Source organism: Pistacia vera, unplaced genomic scaffold, assembly GCF_008641045.1.
Source record: "Pistacia vera cultivar Batoury unplaced genomic scaffold, PisVer_v2 Contig174, whole genome shotgun sequence".
Lineage (NCBI taxonomy): Eukaryota > Viridiplantae > Streptophyta > Magnoliopsida > Sapindales > Anacardiaceae > Pistacia > Pistacia vera.
The window spans coordinates 1,285,472-1,293,582 of NW_022195833.1; the positions used below are offsets into that span (position 1 = coordinate 1,285,472).

Genomic DNA, 8,111 nt, shown 5'->3' on the forward strand with positions numbered 1-8,111 from the left:
TATATACCTGACTTAAAAAGAAACCTCACATCATTAGACACCCTAGATGAAGCAGGCTGCTGCTATAAGGCAAACAGTGGGTGGTTGAATGTCTATAAAAATGAGAATCTTGTGTTGACAGGAGAAAAGAAAAATGGTCTCTATGTACTTTGTGGTAGTTTTTATTCTGATTGCAACAGCACAACTCTTGGGTCTCCAAACTTATCAGTAACTGAAAGGTGGCACTTAAGGTTAGGCCATAGGAGTCAAAGGGGATGAATGTACTGAATAGGCTAGGACAATTTGGGAAAGATACTGTTACGAGTTTAGAATTCTGTGAAAGTTGTGTACTTGGTAAACAGCACAAGAACAGTTTTCCTAAAGGAGTTCACTTAGCAAACAACTATTTGGATTACTTACATTCTGATTTATAGGGGCTAGAAAAGGTTAAATCTCATGGTGGAAACAGTTATTTCCTCTCAATAGTAGATGACTATAGCAGGAAGGTTTGGGTATTCTTACTTAGGTCAAAAGATCAAGCCTTAGCAAAGTTTAGAGACTGGAAAACCCTTGTTGAAAACTAGTCTGGCAGAAAGGTAAAAGCCCTTAGGACTGACAATGGGCTTGAGTTCTGTAATCTGGAGTTTGACAAGTTTTGTAGTGAACAAGGGATCCTGAGGCATAGGACAGTGAGAAATACCCCTTAGCAAAATGGGGTGGCTGAGAGGATGAATAGAACACTTCTAGACAAAGTCAGGTGCCTCTTGATCACGTCAAACCTTCCAAAAACTTTCTAGGGAGAAGCACTCTCCATAGCTGCCTATTTAGTGAATAAGAGTCCCTCCACAGCAATAAGTCTAATTAGTCCAGAAGAAAGATGGTCTGGAAGAAGACCAAAACTAGGGCATCTAAGAGTGTTTGGCTGTGCTGCATATGCTCACACAGTGGGGGGAAAGCTGGAACCAAGATCAACTAGGTGTGTGTTCCTTGGATATCCTGAGGGCACCAAAGGATACAGGCTGTGGGACAGAGAGTCACCAGGGGTCAGGATCATGGTGAGCAGGGATGTTGTGTTTAATGAGGGAGTATTCCCATGCAAAGGCATTAACCCTGATGTAGGTACAACCAAAAGCACAGGAAAAGTTACCAGACAGACCAATACCACTCAGATTGAGGTAGAGCACACAACCCATCAATTAAATCCACCTCAAGCACAAGCACAAACTACCCAGCAGCCTGAAACTGAAATTGCATCTGAGGAACCTGACCAAGCTGAAGATGAAGAAGCAGAAGAGTTCCCAGAACCACAGCAAAATGAACTGACAAATTATCAACTGGCCAAAGACAGAACCAGAAGAGAGGTAAAACCACCCTCAAGGTACTCATACGCAGAACTGATTTACACTGCTCTTCTTGCAGGTACTGAAGTGCTTAGGTCTGAACCTGATACATATCAAGAGGCCATGGAATCCAAGGATAGGGACAAATGGAGAAAAACTATGGAGGAGGAAATGCAATCTTTAAAGGTAAATGAAACTTGGACATTGGTTCCAAAACCAAGTAATCAGAAGCTAACCCAATGTAAGTGGTTGTTCAAACTTAAAGAGGGCATTTCCATAGCTGACCCACCTAGGTATAAAGCCTGACTTGTGGCTAAGGGCTACACCCAAAGGGAAGGGATAGACTTCAATGAAGTCTTCTCCCCTGTGGTAAAATACAAAACAATTAGGTTGATGCTGTCTGTAGTTGCTTACCAAGACTTAGAACTAGAGCAGTTGGATGTCACCACTGCATTCCTTCACGGAACACTAGAAGAAAAAATCTATATGAGCCAACCTATGGGGTTTACTGACCCTAAGTTCCCTGAACATGCATGCCTCCTAAAAAGGTCCCTATATGGGTTAAAACAGTCCCCTAGGCAGTGGTGCAAAAGGTTTGACACTTTTATAATAGGTATAGGATTCACTAGAAGTCAATATGACAATTGTTTTTATTTTAAAATGGATAATAATCTGCCTATTTACTTGCTATTATATGTTGATGATATGTTGTTGATCAGTATGTCAAAAACCCTGATTATTGAATTGAAGAAAAGACTAAACACTGAATTCAGCATGAAAAACCTAGGAAATGCAAAGAAAATTTTAGGCATGGAAATAAATAGGGATAGAAAGAGGTGTGGACTCAGACTGCAGCAACAATCTTACTTACTTAAACTAGTCACAAAGTTTGGCATGGTTGGTGCCAAACTTGTCTTAATGCCCCTAACCAGTCATTTTATTCTCAGTAAGTCCCAATGCCCCAAAACTGAGTCAGAACTGTTGAAAATGGAGTCTATTCCTTATGCTAATGTTATGGGGTCACTGATGTATGCCATGATTAGTACTAGGCCAGACCTAGCCTTTGCCATTTCCATGTTAAGCAGGTATATGTCCAATCCTGGTATGGAACATTGGATTGCTCTAAAATGGATGCTAAAATATATAAACAGTATTGTTTGTGTTGGGCTTGAATACTGTAAAAGAAATATTGCACTTGATCTGGTTGGTTTTGTAGATGCTGATTTTGTAGGTGATAAGGATACCAGAAAATCAACTACTGCATATTTCTTTACACTAGGTGGAAATTGTATAAGCTGGAAATCACAGTTGCAGCTTATTGTAGCACTGTCTTCAACAGAACCAGAGTACATTGCAGTAACTGATGTATTTAAAGAAGCCTTATGGCTAAAAGGAATTCTGACAAAAGTAAAACTAATTGGTGGAAAGGTGACGGTGTATTCAGATAGTTAGAGTGCGATCCACCTAAGCAAAAATCCAGTGTATCACGAAAGAACTAAACACGTGGATGTCCGCTATCACTTCGTGAGGGGCCAAGTTGCAAGTGGAATCATTGAACTTAAGAAGGTACCCACAGAAGAGAATCCAGCAGATATGGGCACTAAGATTATCACTCCAGCCAAGTTCAAGCACTGCTTGAACTTGCTGTATATCAAGTAGTTTGGAGTGATAAAGAGCTATGACAGAATGGTACCAGACAAGCTGCACAAAGAGATTGTTTCCAGTGCTTCCAAGGTGGAGATTGTTAAATTTGGAAGCCTGAAACAGCTTCGTTTTGGGTAAAAAGAATACGACGTCATTTTAGGCATAATGACCGGGACAAATTTTAGACCGCAGGATGCACTCCAGAACTAACGGCTAGGATCAACCACTAAGTCAAACCATATATAAACGCACTTTCGTTCAGATTAGAGTAACACAAACATATTTTAGCGTTTTCTGGGTTTGCACTTCTCGGTGTTAGGGTTGAGATTATTATTCCAGATTGTGGTGAAATCAGTCGAGTGGTTAGGGAGATTAATCATTCAGGTGAGAGTGTTGTTCTCTCGGGTTAGGGATATTCAGAGAGTATCTTGTAAGGCTGATTGCAGTTTGTATTTGGGTAGATCTGGTGAGTGTTGAATCTGTGTAATCTTGATTGTTCTTGATAATAGAAAGTGTAGCAAGCTCATACCGTTCTTGAGCTCAACGTGGATGTAGCTTATCCATAAAAGGATAAGTGAACCACAGTTAATCGTGGCTTGTTTGTGTGTCTGTTTTGTTCTTGATTCTTGGTGTGATTGATTTGTGTTGGTGTATAGATCAGTATTAAGTTTGTGTTCTAACAGTTTGTTTACTTATTCGGTCAATCTAATCTGAAAATTAATCCAACTCAAATAAGATTTTTTGTCTAAAAATGAAAAAGAGGGTGTGACTTGTTTTCAAATTATCTAACTCTATTCAATTGAAAACATTTTTCTTTCTCTCCTTCTCATTTTCTCTCCTTCCAACTGAAAATTAATCTGCCTGCCAGTAACCACCGTCGGCCATTAGTCACCACCGTTGCCACTGACTGACACAGTCAAGACGACACATGACCAGTAAGATCTAGCTGGTCGTGTGCTGATCTGGCTATATCTGGCCAGACCAACCAGATTCTAGGCGAGATTTGGCCGTAGATCTAGCCATTTTTGACCAGATCCATAGTGGATTTGGTCGAAAACGACCATATCGACGCATGACCAGCCAGATCCAGTAGATTGTGCGCTGTTCTGGCGACTACTGTTCGGTAGTAGTGGTCGACAGCTGGCTGCCCTATTGGGTGGCTAGAGTGCTTTAGTTAATTTTTAAACTTTTATTGCGAGAGTGTTTAGCTAAATTAACAAATGTAAGGGGTTAAAAAAAATAATCTAAATATTTTTAGAAAATATACAAAACAACTATTTTGTCTTAAAAGCAATTTTTAGAAAATGTACCAAACAACTATTTAGTATTTTATCCAACTATAATATAATTTTTAGATATTTTATCAAACACATTTTCAGATTCAAATCTAATTCGATTTGGTTCAACTCAACTCAATTTAAAACACTTGTTCAAAATAACATTTTTAAAAAAGTGTAACAAACCGGCCCTATACATTTTGAAATTTTTGGTTGGATTGTTCATACTTGTAAACAGATAATTGCTGGACCCTACAATTTTTATTAATCTTTTTTAACAGGTTTTACATCAGATAAATTTCGTATTTGAAAACTAAGTTACCCTGTTATTATAAATGTATTGAGTTTGCAAAATACATGTAAACAACCAATCCTACGGTACTGATTCCAGCAAGAAGCCAATAAAAGTAATCAAGATGTGCCTTGTTCAGATTATTAGCGAACCAGCTTTCATGCCCATCTTCACTTGTTGCTTTCTCAATCACAGATATTAGAAAGCCGCTAAGAAAGCTCCCAACACCAAAAATACTTAGATATAAAGATAGACCAACACTCCTTAATTCAACAGGAACTTGATCATAGAAGAATTCCTGAAGACCAACCATTGTGAGAGCCTCTGAAACACCAGTTACGACATATTGAGGAATCAACCAACATACGCTCATTGGAATTGTGACATTCGGCTTATCAATCAATCCATATTCTTCAGCAGTTTTAAGCCGTTTCATCTCAACTAAAGCTGCAATCACCATGGTTAAAATAGATAGAAACATCCCACTTCCAATTCTTTGAAGCATTGTAATGCCAGCAGGTTTCCCGGTTAAAGCTCTAGCTATAGGAACAAAAACAGTCATAAACTGGCATGGTGAGAACAATGGAAAGGCTGGTGAAGGATCGAAGTGAAGCAGCTGGTATTTCGGAAACTGATGCAACCCATCTGTCCATTGTAGCTCCTTGCTTCGTAAAGAAAGTTGAAGATTGTGCAAACACAAGGGCATAAACCAAGTTTGTAATCCATATCGGAACAAGCCTGAGAAATGCCTTCGCTTCTTCAACTTCTTTAATGCTACTCATGCTTCCATATTCCTCTGAATCTTCTGGTGGAAGTAGAGCTCTATTGAGGAACCTGCAAGAGTTTGAATTGATAAAAACTAGTTACATAAAGTTAAAGAAACAAACAAAAATTCTCAAAAATATTTCGCTTACTGGAATTGGTCAGAATTTTCATGAGGTAAGTTTCCATGAGCTTCCACTTCTTCATCTTTAAGAGCTAAACCAGGAGGCATAGTCCGCCCCCAGTTCTTGACTGCAACAGCAAAGACTTTCCCAATTCTTAAAAAGGGATTTCTCTCATCCCCTTTTATGCTATAGCGATAAGTCGTCGTTCCGAGCAAGAAAACAAACAATGCAAGTGCCATTGAAATGCAAGGGATTCCGAATCCAAGAGCCCAATTAAGCTTTTCTTGGATATAGAATAAGATCAAGTAGGCAAATAAGGTGCCAGCACATAACCCAAAATACCACCAATTGAAGAATGAACTTTTCACTTTGCACTCCACAGGGTCTTCTTCATCGAACTGATCTGCACCAAAAGCCTGAACGCATGGCTTGTGTCCACCTTGTCCTGTCCAATTGCTACCAGATATAAAGAGAAGAAGAATAAGATTACTTGGAAGTTATTTCCAGAGCTGACAGGAGGTAACATAGCCGATAAAGTCAACAATCCCAGCCCCTGCAGATTGCAAAAGAGTACTAACATGAATTTTTCTATAGAAATTAAAATAAAAGAAGATCTCCTATTTAATTAGAGATGTTTAATTGGTCAATTGGTTGGCAAAATTTGAAATTATATGACCATAAATATATTGTAGCACAACATGTGCAGGAGATGTCTATGATTTAATATTTGTATTAAGATTATAATAATTAATAAAATGACCTATTAAATATCTCTATATATCTCAACTCAACAAAATAAAATAAAGATAAAGTCGAGTCACTTTAAATTTTAAACTTGAAAGTGAGAGAGAAACTAACAAGATGTATATAGCAGAAGCAATAACAATAGTCCGGTAACGTCCAAGAAAAGAATCAGCAACAAAAGCTCCTAAAAGAGGCAGCAACGACGCTGTGCCTGACCAGATGTTGACGTTCTCTGCCGCAGTTGCCGTGGACTGACCCAGAGGTCCAGTCAAATAGGTAATAAGGTTGGAGCCAATTCCATAATAAGCGAGCCTCTCAGCCATTTCAACACCAATAATGAAGTACGCGGATCTCCACCCACCAGAGTTGGCTTTGTGTTGGAGTTGTCGACTACTTCAGCATTAATGGGTAACGGAGACGCACTCGGGGGTCCCGTAGGCGGTTTTGGGCTTTTCCATGTATAACCGCGGTAGGATTTCTTTTAAGTTACTAATTCCTTTTTGGGTTGGGCTTAGGAATAAAAATCCTTGTAAAACTAGGTTTAATCTCTTAAACCTAGTATATAAACATACTTTTCTCTTGTTATGGGTGTGAGAACAATTCATTTATTGTAAACGAGAGAGGTGAGGCATATTGTAATAATATTGGCTCAGCTGGACGTAGCCCACATTGGGTGAATTAGGGTAAATCGTGCGTATTATTTTTCTTTGTTTACTATTTATTTTATTTTACTATTATATTTTGTTTCTGTTATTGTCTCTATTTCGTTTACTCTGTACACTGGACGGCCTTTGTAGTCAACGCATCCATCAACGGTGGCTTGTTCGAGAAAGGTTTCTGTATTACAGGAGAGATTGGAGATGGTCATATCGCTTGGTTTCGTTTGTCCAAGTAATGTTTGTGGACTTTGATGAATACATGTTGATGTGTTAATAGACAATTGATCACGTTGATCTAGTATTTGTTTAATTATTATATTATATTATTACGTTATATAACTTCACTTTAGCATGTGACTATTAAACTATTTATAAAATCTGCTCATATGCAGTCTATCTTGTGTTTCATCGGCCCACGTTGCAAATTTCACACAATTGTCTTATTCACCTATTCAGATTTGCAAAATATTAGAAAATATATATTATTTTAAATATCTAGTACATCTTTGTTGAAAATATTCAAAAAACATGCACTTTTTTAATATAAAACCAATTCTTTTTTTATTTTTCATGCTTCATTATATTTAATGTAGAAAACACCGAATAAATAGAAAAGATTGAGACATTATTTCCTTTTAGAGGATAAGGGAGCCTTAGAAGAAGATCTTAATACTATGATATGACTCTTATTCTAAAAGAATTATTCCCCAGATACCTCAGCAAAACTCTTTCTCTATTTTTGCCCATCCCATTAAAAATAGCACATCCAAATTTTGTATCCAAGTTCATGCATGTTATTTGGTAGTCATCTTATAATCATATTTGATTATAGGATTGAAATAAACGGGTCTTCTTAATTATCTTTAATTCTTATTTCTTCCTATACTTTTTCTTTATAATTGGCCTTTTATAATTTTATTTACCCAATTATCTTTTTAATTTGTTTGTTGAGGAGCCTGGTTCAAAACTTGTTATATGATACTGGGTCAGGCTTAAGAATTAACTTTAGAAGGGCAAAAATAGGAAAAAAGTAAATAAGTTGAGTCAAATATAGAAATGTTGATACAAATACAAGATGGTAAAAAAAAAAAAATAAAAAACATTAAACACTAAACCAAAATAACGAAAAGAAGGACATGGGTCCCTAGCAGTCACACATCAATAGTTGGGTCCATACATGATGATACTTGTTACTATATTTGATTATGTGACTCTAGCGAAATTCATAAACGATAAATCTTGAAATAACATCAAACTTTTGGGGTGAACAACTGTATATCTTATTAAAC

General features: G+C 37.3%; 1 pseudogene; it reads right to left on the minus strand.

Annotated features, from left to right (window-relative positions):
• Positions 1 to 2,783: 2,783 nt before the first annotated feature.
• On the minus strand, positions 2,784 to 6,501 carry LOC116126021 (annotated as a pseudogene).
• Between the last annotated feature and the right edge of the window lie 1,610 nt (positions 6,502 to 8,111).